This window comes from Rhinopithecus bieti, unplaced genomic scaffold, assembly GCF_001698545.2.
Source record: "Rhinopithecus bieti isolate Rb0 unplaced genomic scaffold, ASM169854v2 scaffold_34489, whole genome shotgun sequence".
Lineage (NCBI taxonomy): Eukaryota > Metazoa > Chordata > Mammalia > Primates > Cercopithecidae > Rhinopithecus > Rhinopithecus bieti.
In genome coordinates, this window is record NW_016815128.1 from 303,661 (window position 1) to 323,228 (window position 19,568).

Below are 19,568 nucleotides of genomic sequence, written 5' to 3' on the forward strand. Positions count from 1 at the left end.
TTGCTAAACTATGTCCCTTCACTAACACATTCTGCCCTAGTGGAGAACAGTAATGCTCTTAAGCTGGGCAAATTTCCTTCTGACCCAGGAGATTTGTACATAATGAATTCTACTTTCTGGAACATCATTTCCAGAACATTCTGTCCAGAATATTTCAAGAACATTATTACCCCTTGGCCTTGTTATCAGTCTTATTCACCATTAAAAATCTCAATTCATGAAAAGCCTTTCCCAACTTCCTTCACTGGATTAATAGGCCCTTTTATACAGGAATTTTAACAGGTAGAATTCTATTTATAGAACTTTTCCAGTTTATGTGAACATTTGATTTACATTTTCTTTTAAACAAATACTACATGTGTGTTCAACATCATATCCTCAGAACCTAGCCCAATTCCAGGCACATAGTATTCACTCGATAAGTATTTATTAAGTGATTGGTTAAGAGTGACATAGGACAGTTCATAAAATAACATGTTATAAACTAGGAAAGTCTCTAAAAAGTAAAATTTGTTATGATTCATTTTGAATCCTTCATGTTAAAAGAATTACATTTATCCAAGAATTCATACAAAATAAAATGCATATTTTCTATCCCTAAATTTTCTAATCTATAAGCTGTCTGGTAGCTGGAAGGTGGTCTTTTAGTTCATCCAAGTAACAGTTTGAGAACAGTCACTATGTTAGAAAAAATATCAAATTCTGGAGTCACAAAGATTCTCACAGAAACAAGTCTCTCTTCAGGATTTTCACAGTCTGGTGAGGGTAGTGTATTAGTTTGTTCTCACACTGCTAGTAAAGAAATACCCAGGACTGGATAATTTGTAAAGGAAAGAGATTTAATTGACTCACAGTTCCAGATGGCTGGGAGTCCTCACAATCATGGTGGAAAGTGAAGGGGAAGCAAGACATGTCTTACACGGCAGCAGGCAAGAGAGAGCTTGTGCAAGGGAACTCCCATTTATAAAACCATCAAATCTCATGAGACTTATTCATTACCACAAGAACAATATAGGGGAAATTGCCTATATATATATATATAGGGGAAATGCCCCATGATTCATTTATCTCTACCTGCCCCCACCCTTGATATGTGAGGATTATTATAATTCAAGGTGAGATTTTTGTGGGGACACAGCCAAACCATATCAGGTAGCAAATATATAAAGAAGTTAGGGTTATTATAAGGGCTTAGGTGAAGTTGGGATATGTAAGCAAATCTGGACTTGAAGAAAGAGGAGTGTCTCTGTCTGTGTTAGATATAACTTTAGAGAAAATGTGGTTTGAAATCTAGTTTATGATAAAAATCATTTTGGCTTAACCAACATATAATATATTTGGTGTAGAATAGCAGAGAGAGAGGTTGAACATACAGTCGTGGAGGTAAGGAAGTGCCATACCCTGAGAGATAATATGCTATTAATATGTTGTGGCTGGGCACAGTGGCTCACGCCTGTAATCCCAGCACTTTGGGAGGCTGAGGCAGGCGCATCACCTGAGGTCGGGAGTCCAAGACCAGCCTGACCAACATGGAGAAACCCCGTCTCTACTAAAAATGCAAAGTTAGTTGGGCATGGTGGCGCATGCCTGTAATCTCAGCTACTTAGGAGGCTAAGGCACAAGAATCGCTTGAACCCAGGAAGTGGAGGTTGCAGTGAGTCAAGATCGCGCCATTGCACCCAGCCTGGGCAACAAGAGTGAAACTCCATCTCAAAAAAAAAAAAAAAAAAAAAAAATGTTAAGCACCATGAAGAGTTATTGAAGGAAACTGCAGTGGGCTTCTGTATCTTCAGGTTCTGCATTCACAGATTTAACTTATCATAGATCAAAAATATCTTGAGCAAACAGGTATATGAAAAGGTGCTCAACATCATTGATCATCAGAGGAATGCAATTAAAAACTACAATGAAATAGCATCTCACCTCAGTTAAAATGACTTTTATCCAAAATATAGGCAATAATGAGTGATGATGAGGATGTGGAGTAAGGCAAAACCTCACATACTGCTGGTGAGAATGTAAATTAGTACAGCCATTATGGAGAAGAGTTTGAAGGTTCCTCAGAATGCTAAAAATAGAGCTACTGTATGATCCTGTAGTCCCACTGATAGGTATATACCCAAAAGAACGGAAATCAGTGTAATTAAAAGATACCTGCACTTCCGTGTTTATTGGTTTATTGCAGTACTATTCCTAATAGCTACAATTTGGAAGCAACTTAAGTGTCCATCAACAGACAAATGGATAAAGAAAATATGGTACATATACACAATGGAGCACTATTCAGCTGTTAAAAAAAGAATGAGATCCTGTCATTTGCAACAACATGGATGAAAATGGAGGACGTGTTAAGTGAGATAAGCCAGGCACAGAAAGATAAACTTTACTTGGTCTCACTCAGTCGTGGGAGCTAAAAGTTGGAACAATTGTATTCATGGAGGTGGAGAGTAGATTGATGATGGTTACCAGCAACTGGGAAGAATAGTGGGGTTGGTGGGGGAAAAAACGAAGATGATTAATAGGCACCAAAATATGATCAGATAGAATGAATAATATCTAGTATTTGGTAGCACAATAGGGTTACTACAGTCATCAACAATTTGTTGTACATTTTAGAACAACTGAGAGGGTACAACTGGAATGTTTATAACACAAAGAAGTGATAAATGTCTGAGGTGATGCATACCATATTTACCTTGGTGTGATGATTACACAGTGTATGCTCATATTAAAATATCTCATGTACCCAATAAATATATACACATACTATGTACCCAAAGATATTAAAAATAAAATATTAAATGAAAAAATCAAAAGAAATACAATTAAATTTTAAAATATGAAAAAATAAAAAATAACAGTACAACAATAAAAGTAATACAAAATTTAAAAATCAAATGGTATAACAACTATTTACATAGAATTAACATTTTACTAGGTATTATAAGTGATCTAGAGATGATTTAAACTATGTATGAGGATGTGCATAGTTATATGCAAATGAGAACTGATTTTATATTAGCATTGTCATTTATATGAGCATTGTGGATTTTTGTATCTGTAGGGGGTCCTGAAACTAATGTTTCTTAAATATTAAAGGATGACTGTACATATGATCAGAATGCTTTTGGCTACAAGTAACTGAAAGTTTAACTGTGAATGGCTTTAACGAAAGAGAGACACATATTGTTTATTATAATAGGGAGTCCAAAGTTATTAAAGGCTCAAGAAACAATATAATCAGATCTCTGCCTCTCTTCTCTGTGATTACCTTAGACCTGTGTCCTCTTTAGCATGTTCATTTACTGAGGATGTCGTCTTTTATAATCCCAATATGGCTACCAGCAGCATTTAAAGTAAAATTCTTCTTGCTTATGTCAGAACACACACACAGACACACACACACAAAATATCTGGTTATCTGATTGATCTACCTTTACTTTCGTTGTTCCATCCTTGATCATACATATGTTTACTCCTGAGTCCACACTCAGGACTAAAGGATAAGAACAGATATATGTGTGTAGATCTTATTTCCTAAATGCAGATGTAATTACCTTCTTGTGGGCATTGTTGATGAGATTAAGCCAGTGTCCCTGCTCACATTATAGGCCATAGCAATGGATTTGTGCTGTTTAGAATGATCTGAAATTGGGGAAGAGGTCTGCCTTCCCTGAGACGTGTGGGACACAGAGGGTAAACACAGATATTTTAAAAATCATGATACTCTTAGGAAGATGACGAGAGATGGAAGTGGTAGGTGGGCAGACATCCTACTCAGCAAATTAGTGTCAAATGCACCTCAACTACTCACAGCTTCTAATTGCTTGGTGGAAAGTTGAATAAAAAATCTGATTGTGCTAATGACTCAAACAACAAAAGAAGTCCTGTTTAAACTTAACGAAGAACAATTTTCTACCTCCTAACAAAATCCTGGATGCCTCATTCTCATTTGAGTATCAAAGAATGAAGAAATAAAACTGTTGTTGGGATGTAAATAATACATTGTAGTTTAAAGATGTTGAGGCCAGGCATGGTGGCTCACCCCTGTAATCCCAGCATTTTGGGAGGCCAAGGCGTGCAGATCACCTGAGGTTAGGGGTTCAATACTAGCCTGGCCAACGTGGTGAACCCCTAAAAAATTAACTGGGTATGGTGGTGCACACCTGTGAGGCAAGCTACTCGGGATGCTGAGGCAGGAGAATCACTTGAACCCAGGAGGTGGAGGTTGCGGTAAGCCAAAGTCATGCCACTGCACTCCAGTCTAGGTGACAGAGTAAGACTCCATCTCAAAAAATAATAATTAAAAAAAACATGTTGAGTTGCAAATTATAAGCAACTGAGAAGGTAGGACTAGATGGCTTGTGCTGACATATAGATGCAGGTCTTATCTCCAAAATGTAGGCTATCATTAAGAGGTTCTTGAGTGGAGGTAAAATATTATTAAATATTTAGAAGATAATATTAATAAAATGTATATAACAATTACATGTTGAAATTTAGATTGCGGGATAATCTAGTAAAAATAAAAATATAGTAAAATATAAGTAATGAAAACAGAAAGAAGGGAAAATGCAAAACACTTTTGACACACATATGATATCTAGATATTGACAAGATTATGAAAAAGTATATTAAACTTAATAGAATTCGAAGAAGACAAAGGTGAGGATGAAGAAATGGAAGGTGAAAAAGAGGAAGGTGAAGATGAAGACAAAGAAGAAGAAAGAGAAAAGGAATTATCTCAGCAGAAAATACAAGTTTCTCTTAGAAAAGAAAAACTCGGAACAGGACAAATTTTTAACATCTTGTTCCATAATAAAATCAGGAGACCGAGACGTACATAGCACTTTCAGTGGCATGAGGCCAGTTTGAATTCATTTTCTCAAGCTTGCTAGAAAATTTGCCTTGTTCGCTGACTTTTTTTTTTTTTTTTTTTTTTTTTATTGGACTCGGGAAGGGGAACATCACACACTGGGGACTTCTTTTTTTCTATTTGCTAATGTTAATTTGTCCATTAGCAACTGTGTTTTCTTTTTAGGACATGCAGCAAAAAGGAGCAAAGAAAGCGAGTGAAAATAATCTTTTTGACACTACCATTATATTGCCTGAAGTTCCAGGGAGTCAGGGAGATGTGAGTGATCTTCAGCACTGTTCTATAGAAGCATTCAATAACACAGAGGAATGGAATCGCAGGGTCATGTGGTCAGTGCACACTTAACTTGATAATAAATTGCCATTAGTTTGGTGCAAAAGTAATTGCGGTTTTCAACATTGCTTTTAATGGCAAAAACTGCAATTACTTTTACAGCAACCTAATCATTTCTCAGAGTGGCTGTATTATTTATGTTAACAAAAAGCAATGTGTGAACATTGAAATTCTTCTACATGTTCATCAGCACTTGTATTTTTGGCCTTAACGTTTTAGCCATTCTGGTAGATATACTGTGGTTTTTCATTGTAGCTTCAACTTGCATTTCCCTGATGACCAATAATGCTATTTTTAAATATGATTATTGAACATTAGTATAGGTTTTGGTGCAGTGTATGTTTCTGCCTACTGTTTAATTGGATTATGTCTTCTAATAATTGATTTGAAAGAGTTCTTTATTGATGGTTATGAATTTTTTGTTAGATATATGGATTGCATATGATTTTCTGTATTCTGCAGATTGCCTTCTAACCATGACTTTAGGTCTAAATTTTAAATTTTGATGAAATACAATTCACCAATTTTATATGTGTTATGATTTTCCTTTTTCATTTACAGAATTGTTTCTCTCCACAAGATTTCTCCTATGTTTGCATCTGGAAGTTTTCTAATTGTATCTTTTATCTTGGGTCTATAATCCATTTCTATATATATATATATATATATATATTTTGCCTGCAATTCCAGCACTTTGGGAGGCCAAAGTGGGAGGGTCACTTGAGCCTAGGACTTTGAGATAAGCCTGCGCAATACAGTGAGACCCTGTCTCTACAAAAAAAATCAAAAAATTATCCAGCTGTGATGACATGTGTCTATGGTCCCACACTACTTGGGAGGCTGAGGTAGGAAGACCCCTTGAACCCAGGAGGTCGAGGGTGCAGTGAGCTGTGATCCACTGCACTCCAGCCTGGGTGACAGAGCTAGACACTATCTTAATTTTATTTAAATTGTTATTCTGTATGTTGTGAAGTTAAAAGCTTACAATTTTCTTTCTCTGTACAAATATTTAGTTTCTAAACATTTATTTAAAAAACCTATTATTTCTGCTATTACCATAGCAATTTTGTCAAAATCAATTGACCATGAATGTGTCTATTTCTGAAATTTCTGTTCTGTTCTCTTGATCTATGTGGCTAGCTTAACACCACTACAGCATTATTATTATTATTTAGCTGTATATAATAAGTCTTGAAACCAGAGTCTTCTAATTTTACTCTTCTTTTTCAAAATTTTATATTAGTCTGTGTTCTTTGCATTTCTACATACATTTTAAAATCAGCTTGTCCAATTTTACAGAACACTTTGAAAAACTCAACTCGTTTTGCGTTGAAGCTATATAAAAAAGTGAGGAGAATTGACATTTTAATAACTTTGAGTCTTCTAGTTCAAAACATGATCTATTTTCCATGTGCTTGGGTTTTATGTATCTTCAGCACAATTTTATAGTTTTGAGTTTCATGTCTTATGTATATTTTGTTAAATTTATCCCAAGTTTTCAAGAATAGAAATTATATTGTAAAGTGTTGTATTTTCCTTTTAATTCAGTTTTGCATTTTTTATTGCTAGTGTATAGGAATGTAATATTTTTAGTTTGACTTTGTATTCTGCAATCTTGCCACATTTACTTATTGGTGCTCACAACATTTTGTGTATATGCCTCAGGGATTACTACATACATGCATTTTTCCCACCAAGAAACAAAACTGTTTTGTTATCTATCTGTCTGTCTATCTATCTATCTATCTATCTATCTATCTATCTATCTATCTACCTATCTATCTTGTGATAATAACACTTAACATGGATCTATCTTAAAATTTATAATATATAATACATTGTTGTTCACCATATGCATAATATTATACAAGAGGCCTCTAGAACTAAATTGTCTTGTATAATTTAACATTTACACCCATTGAATGGCTATTTGACTCTTCGGAGTTTGCATTTTGTCTTTTTTCTTGTTTTGTTGCATTTGCTAGGACTATCAGTATAATATTAAATAAAAATAGTAAAAGATGACTTTTTTCATCTAGCTTATATTGTTACTGGGGATAAGTTTACGATCTCTCATCACAGATTATGTTATCTGTAGTTTTTTGTATAAATATCCCTACCTGGTTTAGGAAATTTCATTTTATTTCTGGTTTACTGAGGGCTTTTATAATGGATGGGTGTTAAATTTTGCCAATACTTTTTCTGCATCTTTTGAAAATGCCATCTTATTTTGCTCGTTTGTTCTGTTAAAAGAGCAAGTCACATTGATTGATTTTCAAGTCAAATAAACCTTGCATTCCTATGAAACACCCTTGCTATGGTTTGAATGTTCATCCGCTCCAAATCTCTTGTTGAAATGTTATCCCTAGTGTTGAAGGTGAAGCCTAATGGGAAATGTTTTGTTCATGAGGGCAGATTTTTCGTAAATATATTACTTTCTCCCCTTGATGGTGGTATGTGAGTGAGTTGTCACTCTATTAGTTCCCAAGATAGCTTGTTGTTAAAAATCACCCCAGCACCTCCCCTGCTCCCCCTGCTTCCTCTTCTGCTACATGAGGACTGCATACCCTGGGTCCCCTTTGCCTTCCACCATGGGAGCATGCAGCCTGGAGCCCTAACTAAATACTCAGTCTTTCAGGTAGTGGAACTCTGAGCCAAACAAACCATTAAAAAAATAAATTACACTGCCTCAGGTATTTCTTTGTAGTAACATAAAACAGACTAAGACATCCTATTGACCATGCAGAGGAAGTTAAATTTGTTTTACATTGCTATGCTCAATGTGATAATGTTTGGGTAAGAATTTTTAGATATATGTTTATGACACATATTTGTTGATTTCTATCTTGTAGTTAAATTTTTTTTTCATACTACACAGATGTATCTTGTAGTTTCTTTTTTGATTTTGTTAACAGCATAATAATGGGCTCACTAGATGATTTGGGATATGTCTCTCTCCATCTGCTGCATCTCTATTTTCTGAAAATGATGCATAAGGATATATTATCTCTTTCCTAAATGTTTCATAGAATTATCCAGTGAAGGATTCTATATTCAAAATTTGAATTTATGAAAATGTTTTTAGTTACAAATTAATGCTACTAATCATAGAATTGTATATATTTTTATATTTCTTCTTGAGTCTGTTTGGTAATTTATGTTTTATTATCCTTTTTATGCCTGTAATCCCTTTAGTGATTTCCTATTGATGCATCCTAGGATACTTGGAATATATTAATTGGGTAGATTCAGATGACATACGTACATGAATGGCAAGTTAGAAACATAAGCATTTTAGAACAAATAGAAATACATATGTGGATTCTGAGCCAGAGGTTGGAAAATGATTAAAGTAGGTTAAACTCTAAAGGTTGGATAGATGAGAGAAAATATATTCTGAGATGGGTCCACATATTTTTAGGGAGCTTCATCATACTCACAGTCATAGGAGAGTGTGTTGGCTATCTGTTGCCATGATAATGTTAGGTAACAAGCATCCAGGGAATCTCAGAAGTTCAAAAGACATTTTTTATGGATCTGCATGTTGGCTGGAGTTCACTGATTCAGGTTGTGCTCTGCTGAGCTAAATGGAAAAACTTGGTCTGGTCAGCATTTCTCATTTGCTTCCTTGTACCAGGAAGCATGGATGTGTTCTTACAGTTATTGTAGAAATACTAGTGGCCTTATTCGGGTACATGTCTATTTAAATACCACTGGTAAAGCAAGTTCCATGCTCAAATTCATCATCAATGGATAGAAAAATATGCTATGTTCCTTTTGTGGGAGAAAATGAAACATCAGTATTAAAACTATATAAAGGAAGAATTAGGGACAGTAGTGCCATGCACCACACAGAGTATGGTGTCACAGAGGGGAGGAATCATGATTTTGCTCTCACAAGTCCTTTGCTTCCAACATTGCATGAATGGGCTTGAAAACATCCCTATATTCTCAATGGATGTAAGAAAGAAGCTTTATCTATCAAGGAAATTTGCTAGAAAAATGGTGATGTGGGTCGCTGTAGAGAGGTGATTTGCTGTGGAGAGGTAGCTTGCAGGAACAAATTGAACCAAGGACAAAAGACGAAAGACATCCTGATTTCACAAAATGCTTAAGGGTAGTTACTCATCTTGCAACATCTATAGTACCAAAAAGAGCTAAGGTGGTCTATAAATAGTATTCCAAAGATTTATACCACATTGCCATCCTGTTGGATACTATTTTCCCACTTCCTGAGAATGTGATACTTACCGTATTGTGGGAGGGAAAACTATCTTACTAATGATGTAACATAAATTAAGAGGTATTAAATCAGTAAATGACAGGGCTGGAATTTGAACCCAGATTTTCTTGATACCATTGGTATTTTCATATCTTTGCATCATGATATTTTTGGTATTCATCTGTAAAGTGGAATATTTTGCTACATATACTATTTCCTGTGCTTATATTTTACTCTTAACCTAATGAAAAGCCTGACATGTCTTCGGGAAGTCTTACTTGACCCATCCAAATAGTACAGACAAGAAATCACTTCTTTGTGGTATAAAAGGGCATATGCTCCTCTTTTTGCATAAATGACTTGGGTATGTCATTATTTATACAACTACTGCTTTCAATAGAGTTCAATTTCTTTGCAAACAGTGATGGCTGCATATTTATTTTTATATGATGAAGACATAAAATGGTGACTTGAATATGGTAGAAAATAAAAGATAAATATATAAGTAGGTAGATAGATAAGTAGGTAGGTAGGTAGAGAGAGAGATAAAGTGATTAAATGATTTATAATGGTCATCCCATTTATAATTATAATATTTATTCCATTAGAAAACGAATGTTAGTGACTCTTTCTTTGGATTCAACTAGAATTGTTGCAAGTAGACAAGTTGTCCTCAGAAGTCATTGCACCTGACCTAAAATTAAAAAAAAAAATTCTTTTTTAAAATAATGTTTTAAAATAGCATTTAAATAATATTTCTTAATAAAATAAAATAAAATTCTTAGATGGCAGTCCTCATGAGATTGGAATCCAATTTCATAATCTTAGGAGGCTAAAATAACCTGTGGATGAAATTGTAGAGGCAAACTAGAAGGAATATAGTTTCCGAAGCAGGCTCAACCAAAATAAAAAGGATGTATGCACACACAGACACACACACCTGTGGAATGTATTCTAACCAACAAATCTCTGATATAATTGACAGAATAACACTGTGAGGCAGGCATCATTCAAGGAAATGGTGTATAGTTGAAAAGAATAGATTGTTTTCTCATAGAACTGTAGTAATCCCAGTGACTGAGGTCATGGTTGCTACAAAGTAGAGATAGATTATTTTCCTGCAGTCCAGTGGAACAACCAAGAACTACTGTTCTGGCAGATGGTTGCTGCAGAAATGCAATCTGGGGAACCAGGCAGTAGGTGACGGTAATCTTCCTCAAGGGAATGAACAAAATTATTCTTTTCCCTTTGTGAGTGGCTCAACATTTGATTAATGATGCAGGAGTGTTGGTTAAGTGAGAGGGTGCTGAGTAAAGATAGGGAATCGACAGCTGCTTTTCCCTATGACGAAGAATGGGATTTTTGTGTGTTTGTTTGCTTCATATTACTTCCCAGTATGTGCTCATACATATCTTTATCCCCCCATGGGAGCCCCATACCTTTTGCCTGTACTCAGCATTACTCATAGCTGTTTCCTTGTTTAAGATCATGGAAATAGAAACTTAAATATGGCAAAGCCGAATGCACTCTTAAGGGACCTGTGGTGCCAGCCTCATCAAATCACACCATTCCATTTATAGAGAAGAAAAATGAGGACTAGAGATTATAATGAATAGTCTCAGGTTGCACAGCAGGTGAGTAAAAAGAAAGGATAAGAACTCATTTTACTGTCTTTAGATATTTCTGCTAGCACTCCCTGAACTCCTACCTTTATCCCACCTAAAATCCCACACACCTCTGCCATTGTCGAGGAGAGCTGTACTGCCATTAATGTGATAACTCACGTTGAGCGGAGCAGGTGGCCCATAACGAGCTCTCAATACATGTGAAATAATGTTTTTAAAGCTATACATATTATTTATTAACATGTAAGCCATTTTCATCGCTTTTGAAGGTTTTTAATTTTTAGTTTCTTTGGCAGTGATGTGCTGATCAGTCTTTGACAACTTACTCTCTGTATAAGTTTGCTATGGATGCCACAACAAACTAGTGTAGACATGATGTGTTAAACAACAGATGGTTATTTTCTCACATTTCTGAAGGTGAGAAGTCTAAGGACCAAGGTGCCATCAAGACTGGTTTCTTTGAGGGCTTTCTCCTTAGATGGTAGAGGGCAGTCTTCTCAATGCATCTTCACATGGTCTCTGTTCTGTGTATCTGTGTCCCTCCCCTTCTTAAACAAACATCGATTACATTGAATTAGGGCTCACCCTAGTGACTTCATTTTAAATTAACTGCCTTTTGAAAGAGACTACTTTTTTTTTTTTTTTTTTTTTTTTTTTTTTTTGTTGAGACGGAGTCTCGCTCTGTCGCCCGGGCTGGAGTGCAGTGGCCGGATCTCAGCTCACTGCAAGCTCCGCCTCCCGGAGAATGGTTCACACCGTTCTCCTGCCTCAGCCTCCCGAGTAGCTGGGACTACAGGTGCCCACCACCTCGCCCAGCTAGTTTTTTTTTTTTTTTTTGTATTTTAGTAGAGACGGGGTTTCACCGTGTTAGCCAGGATGGTCTCGATCTCCTGACCTCGTGATCCGCCCGTCTCGGCCTCCCAAAGTGCTGGGATTACAGGCTTGAGCCACCGCGCCCGGCCGAGACTACTTTCAAATACTGTAATATTCTGAGGTACTGGGGGTTAAGTCTTCAATATATGAACTTTATGGGGACAAAAGTCAGCCTGTGTCACTCCAAAAAATCAGAAAAGAAAGAAACGAAAAAGAAAACTAAGATTCATGGCGCTCATTGATTTCTATGGTGACAAATACCACTTAAAGACAGTTTCAAGTCACCAACATGACATATCTAAACACAGCATCGGCAAGAGATGTGCACGTTTGGCTTTTCTGAGCCAGTAAAATTTTGTTCCAGTAAAAGCTTGTTCCAGCACCACTGTGTTCAATCATTTTGCCCTCTGACTGATATTCCACTGTTATAAAAGCATCCCTTTTTACCTGAATCCTATTTTCAACTTCTGTATGAGCTTAGAAAGGCATCACTCAAGGGGGTCCCTGTGAAGTTTAGGAGTCCTGGAAACTGTCTGGAATTGAAAAGTTAAGCTAATATAGGGGGCCTCAGGCAATAGTTTCATAATCATAATGAATATGGTGGTTATTTTGAGGAATTTATGTTGAACCAAGAAGACAGAGTAAGAGGGGGAGAGAGTATCTGGTCTGAATGGCCAGGTCATGTGTCAAATGTGAATATCTCCCTCATTTATGGAACATTCTCTCTTTTTCTGTTAGCTTTTATTTGCTTGTTTATTTATTTATTTATTTGAGAGCTTCTATGCCACCTTTCTCTGCTGCTTACTGTTTTTCCTCTTAAAATTCTGATTGGAACTTCATATAACTTTAAATGTTTCAATATAAATGTCTAATACTTAGGCAGGACCACAGTTCTTATATGCCGTGCTCTCCTCTTAGAATTTCATCCAATTCGTCACGTAGAATGTCATTCATGCTCCGATAGCTTTATCTGTAGTCCTAAACTCTTTTCTATACTTAAAACAGTATCTATATTTAGATGTCTCATTGTTATTTCCAGCTACATACCTGATACGGTTTGACTGTGTCCCCACCAAAATCTCAACTTGAGTTGTATCTGCCAGAATTCCCACGTGTTTTGGGAGGGACTCAGCTGGAGGTAATTCAATCATGGGGACCAATGTTTCCCTTGTTATTCTCATGATAGTGAATAAGTCTCACGAGATTTAATGGGTTTATCAGGGGCTTCGGCTTTTGCTTCTTCCTCATTTTCTCTTGCTGTCACCATGTAAGAAGTGCCTTTTGCCTTCGGCCATGATTCTGAGGCCTCCCCAGGCATGTGAAACTGTAAGTCCAATTAAACCTCTTTTTCTTCCCAGTCTCAGGTGTGTCTTTATCAGCAGCATGAAAACAGACTAATACAATATTGCTAAAATTATGCGCATGATTTATATATAACTCCTCTGCAAGTACAATTTGTCTCAGAAAATGATTTCATAATATCCCTAATTACCCACTGAAGGTAGAACAATTTAAACTACCTGATTGGAAGAAAGAGAAAGAACAATAGTTTGAGTAAAAAATAAGCAGAACCTGAGTCATGTGTGATAATACCAAAAGTCTAAACTTTGTCCAGAAGAAGATAATATTTTCTGATGGGATTTTCAGTGCATGCAGGTGAAATACATTTGACAGCCATAACATAAGAAGAGAGGGTAAAGGTGATGTATGGTGATAAGTTTTCTATCTGGAATAGTGAAGTAGTGATTATAAGTAAGCTGTGAAAAATTAAATATATAATGTAAACATGAGAAAATCCACTGAAAATTGTATTCAAAGATATCATAGAAAATTAATAGATGGATTAAAACATAATAGTAATAATTATGTAAAGCATTTAAAAGAAGGCAGTAAAGGAGAAACTGAGGAATTAAAATCAGAGGGAATCAACAGAAACTAAACATTAAAATGACAGACATGAATGCAAACATGTAATTTACATTAAATCTAAGCAAAACTTTTATTAAAATTTATACATTTTCAGGAAAAAAACGTAAAACAAACACACAAGACGTAAGACCTGAGGATATGCTGTCTAAAAGAAACCCACTTCACGTATGATTGTATGTGCTGGTTAAAAGTGAAAGGTCAAAAGCAATATACTATGTAAACACTAGTCAAAAGAAACCTGGGAAGTTTAAATTAAGTCTATATTAAGTCTACCTCAGACAATGTAGACTTCAGAGAAAGAAAAAATTACTAGACACAAAGATCAATCTTAGGTAATGTTTAAACAGTAAACTCACTGAGAACATATAACAATTCTAAATGTAAAGACACCTAAAAATAGAGCCTCAAAATATATAAAAATCAACTGATTTTACTGGGAGAAAAAAATGGAGTTTCTAGTTAGAGATTTCAGCATATTTATCTCCATAATTAATAAAAAGATTCACATAGGTGTAAAATCAGCAAACATATAGAAAATGGAACAAAACCATCAACAAATTGGATTTAGGGAACATTTATAAGTCATCCCACTAAACAATAGCAAAATACATATTATTATGAAATGCACATGAAATATTTACAAAAATAGACCATAATTCAAAGTCATAAAACAAAACTAATTAAAACAATAAATGTATGTATTCTCATCATAGCAAACTTTAGTACAAATCAATAACAGTTAAGTATAAAACCTCTAAAATATGGTTTGGTTCAGTGTCCCCAATTATAATCCCCAATGTTGAGAGAGGGACTTGGTAGAGGTGATTGGATCATGGGTGTAAATTTCTCCATTGCTGTTCTCATGATAGTGAGTGAACTGGTTGTTTGACAGTGTGTAGTGCTTTCCTCTTATCTCCTTCTCTCTCTCTCTCCTGCTGCCATGTGAAGATATGCTTGCTTCCTTTTTCCCCTTCTGCCAATACTATGTTTCCTGAGGCCTCCCCAGCCATGCCTCCTGTACAGCCTGTGGAACTGTGAATCAATTAAACCTCTTTTGTCTATAAATTGCCCCATCTCACATAGTTCTTTATAGCAGTGTGAGGATGGACTAATACACTCTAGAAACATGGAAAGTAAATAATGCATTCTAAGTAATTTACAATTAAAAATAAAATATTAATAAATTAACTACATTAAAATAAAAAATATTTGCCCTGTGAAAAACACTGTTAAAAGAATGAAAACAAAAGATACAGACTGAGAGAGAATATTTGCAAATCAAATATTCAACAATTGATTCATGTCCAAAATTTGTAAAAACAAAAAAAAAAATTGCTCAAAACTCAACAATAAACAAACCACTCAATGAAAATAAAAATTAACAAAATATGTAAACAAACATATCACCTAGGAAGATACAGAAATGACAAATAGGCACAGGAAAATATGCTTATCTTCAATATACATTAGGGAAATGCAATGAAAAAATAAATAAAATACCACTGCATACCTATAAGAATCACAAACAAAATTACAACTAAAATTTAAAAATCACAGTATCAATTGCTGGCAAAGATGTGAAGCAGCTAAAGCTCTTATTCAAACACTTCTAATAAAATTCAGACATTTTCAGGAAAAAAAAACTAATATGTAAAACAAAATTACAAGATCAGAGGATATGTTGTCTGAAAGAAACCCACTTTGTACATTATTGTGTGTGCAGGTATGTCACTTGTAGGAATGTAAAATGGCAGAGTCACTTTGGAAAGTAGTTTGATAGTTTCTTATAAATGTCAGCAAAGAGTTTTTGTATTACCAGCAATTTCACTTCTAGGTATTTACCTAAAATAAATAAAAGCTTATGTTTACACAAAATCTTCTACAAAATGTTATAGCAGCTCTATTCTGAACTGCCCAAACTGTAAACAACCCAAATGTCTTTTAATGAGTGAACAAGTAAATAAATTATGGTAGGCCTATGCAAGTGAATACTAAATAATGATAAAAAGGAACAAGCTATGGATATATAGATGAATCTCAAAGATATATTGCAAAGGGAAATGAATCAGACTCAGTGACTACATACATATGTTACATACTGTCATTACATTTAAATGACAGTGTTTTGCTGGGTTGGGGTTCAAAGGGGTATGGTGTGAGAGGATTTGCAGTAATAGATGCAGCATGATATAATTTCTTGGGATGATTGAACGGTTCTGTATCCTCATTGGAATTGTGTTTACACAAATTTATAAATATTTTATAATTCATACAACTGGACCACAAAATGTCAATTGTACCATGTGTAAATTTGGTAATGATAAATCTAATTTAAATGGGTGTAAAGGAAAGCAGAAAATGGAGAGTTGGGGAGTTGAGTTGTACAAGTGGAGGAGAGACAGTGGATTCGTATACTTTCTGGGGATATGCATAAGACATACTCACAGAGATCTATAGCAATATATTAAATAAATAAATCTGTGGCTTTTGGGATGATCCTGATCTATTTATACAGATTCGTGAGTAATGGAATAAAAGTGGTCAGAGTAAGAATGGTGTCTCCCTGGAAGAGTGTGTAGAGTTAGAAGAAAATGCGGTCAAACAGAAATATCAATATTTGAGAATTGTGCAGGGGTTGTGTATGTCAGAAACATACAATCAAGCAAACACAATCATAAGGCAGAACGCAGTATAAAAGGCAGTACAATGTTTCAAGATGATAAGTCTGCATCAAATGCAGCAAATTGAAGAATAATCTGCCCACTGATATTTGTGATTAGTCCTGAAATTTCAATATCATGACAACTCACAGAAATTTCTATCGAGGGATAGAATGATGGTTTGATCATTCTATAAAGTATCAGAGTGTCTCAAATCTAGCCAGTGTGCCAAAGCAGCACATTGGAATATTAGGGAGAATGGAAGATCACAAAGCATGCATTTTTTGTATCCTCTCACATTTTTCTGTTATATTTACCTTTCAGCCAATAAAGATACAATTTTTCAGTACTATAGAAACACATTTCGGTTAGCTTCCCAAAGAGGTTTTATGTTTAAGCCAAGATAGAGAAATTTCATAAATTTTTAAGTGGTACATAGAATCTTTACTTAGAAAAAATTCCTTGATTTACAAAATGTTCTTCCAGTAGAATGAAGTTAATATTTTACTGGACTTTTACCGTGTGACGGCCCCTTATTTATAGACATCATTCATTTACTCATCCAGTAATTTATTCAATAATCATTCAATAATCATGCACTGAGCTCCTAATAGGAGGTGAAGAGGCAATGAGGAACGAGAACATAATAGATTTTAAAGAAAGGCTATTTTGTTTTGCAGCCAACATGGGCTATTTATGACCCACAAGGTAGTCAGTAGTAGCCTAGTCACTTCTGTACGTTCGACTCCTCAGGAAACCAATGCTGTCATTCTCATGCTTAAAGTGTAAGAAGAAATATTGTAGAAAAATATGGTTTAGCAGAGGGAGAATTTGGTCTAAAAAAGTCATAACAATGACCTCAGCTGATTCCACAGGAAACTTTGAACCTGGATGTCCCTTAAGAACTGCTCTGTGTTGAGGCAAAGAAACCTCGCTTGGGTACCTCTGCATGACCCAGTCATTTAAGGTGGGTAGCAGCTTTGCGCCTAGAAGGGGCCATGACTTGGGCAAGGCGACTGTCTTTGGCTCCAGGCAATTTTTCAGGAGGTGTTTAACTAAGATTCAGTGTCTTTCAACGCTCTGAGCAGGTGAGATAAGGAGTATTTCAATTCTGAATCAAGAAGACAAGTATTATAGTATCCACTCTTACCACCAGTGTTGTCTTCAGTGTTTCTGAGTGCCTTGCACACCATAGGTACTTAAATATTGGTAAGTACGTAATCTCTTCAACAAAATCTCACTGTTGAGAAAGAGAGAGAAAGAGAAACAGAGAAAGAGAGAGACAGAGAAAGAAGTTGTGTGCAGAATGTTGTAGTGAATGTATGAGCAAATCACTATCTTATGTAATCCTCATGTATCCTTAAGGGATAGAGTTGTGACATTTAGCAAATTAAAATTCAAGACACCCAGTTAAAATTTGAATTTCAGATAAGCAATGAATGCTTTTTAGTGTAAATGTTTAATGCTGTATTTGGACTGTATGTGTATGTATGTACTTACTATGTATATATTATATATGTATAATACACAGACATATGTCATATTTTATGGATACTATTTATACTCAAACATAATTCATTGTTTACCTGAAATTGAAATTTAATTTAGCATTCTATATTTTTCTGGCAAATCTGGGATAGATGACTGAGGTTCTCAATATTGAACAAAAGTTTTTAAAAAGTAGTGATACCAAAAGTTACCAATGGTGCAAGGAATTAAACTAGCCCTGTTTAACCATTGGGATTATTGTTAGTCTGTGATCTTTAGTTTCATTTGTATATTTTTGCGTTTTCTGAATTTCAGTGAGCTAGAAGCCTTTTAATATTTTCCCCAGGTTCTGCCAATGGGGCGAATTGATGGGAAGATAGAAGGCAGAGAGAGGAGGTTGTTTCTCCCAGCTTCTGGTTGTGCCTTTGCCATCAGTAGCAACAGCCGGAGGCAGTTCCAGGCTCTTTGCAGCAACTTTGGCATCAGCTGCAGCATCACTGTTAATGATTTCACCAGCAATAGCATCCCTGTGGGTTCCTAGGACTCTGCTCAGCAGGAGTGTTTTGGTACCAGCAGCAGGAACAACAGCAGAAGTACCACTGGCAGATTGGCTGTAAGTGTGGGTTCATAGACTCCAGCAATAGATATTCAGGGATGGGACTTTGGGATTGGTTATTTGACCAGATTGGGGAGCCTAGAGTGACTTTGAAATGCAGTAAGCAGCAAGAATGGAGGTAAAAGATGACGCTTGCTTTAAATTAGAAGAAAATGAGTCACAACCAAACCTCTGTGACAGCCTCTGGTGGAGAAGGTGTTTATACAAGGCATGCCATTACTGATGTCTCCTGGGAAGGCACCAGGGAACAGCAAACAACAGCACTTGCAGTCACTTCTGCATTTCTCAGGTTCTAGCGTGGGTCTGTTTTTACAACAAGTTTGAGTTATATCCCAGGACTTGTTTCATCTCTCACACTTTATTCATCCTTGAACTGTATTTACTCCAACAGCAATCACTCCCAGGACAGCACCTGTCTCTCTGGTTCTAAAATCTGTGAGTGCTGGCTGCACAGGCCCACTCGATTACTTGGGCACCAGTTCTACTCCTCATATATTGGTACCTTTCAAATTTCCTTGAATCTCTTTGAAATCGTGTATCTCTGGAGGTGAGAAGTCTCAGATGAGAAATAATAACTGTACCTAACCTTAGGTCAGGAATTCTGAGTTTGCAAATTTTGACTACGCTATAAGCTGTTTTGAGTAAAATGTGAGAACCTTGACATTCCCACTTATAGACAAATCATGAAAAACCAATTATAATTTCATTAATTCTCCATGAGTCTTCAGTGAAATAGAATAAGTAGTAGTTGTGTAACTTAATTCTTGGAAAATAATATAGTCTCAATAAATATAATTTGAGTAATTTTTAAGTAAAAGTCCTGTCTTAGATGACCTGATGCTAAAAGACAATATTAGCAACATCATCGGTGAGTATGAGAATTTAATAAGACAATAAATATAAAAATGCTGTTGAAATTTATTTATTTATTTATTTATTTATTTAT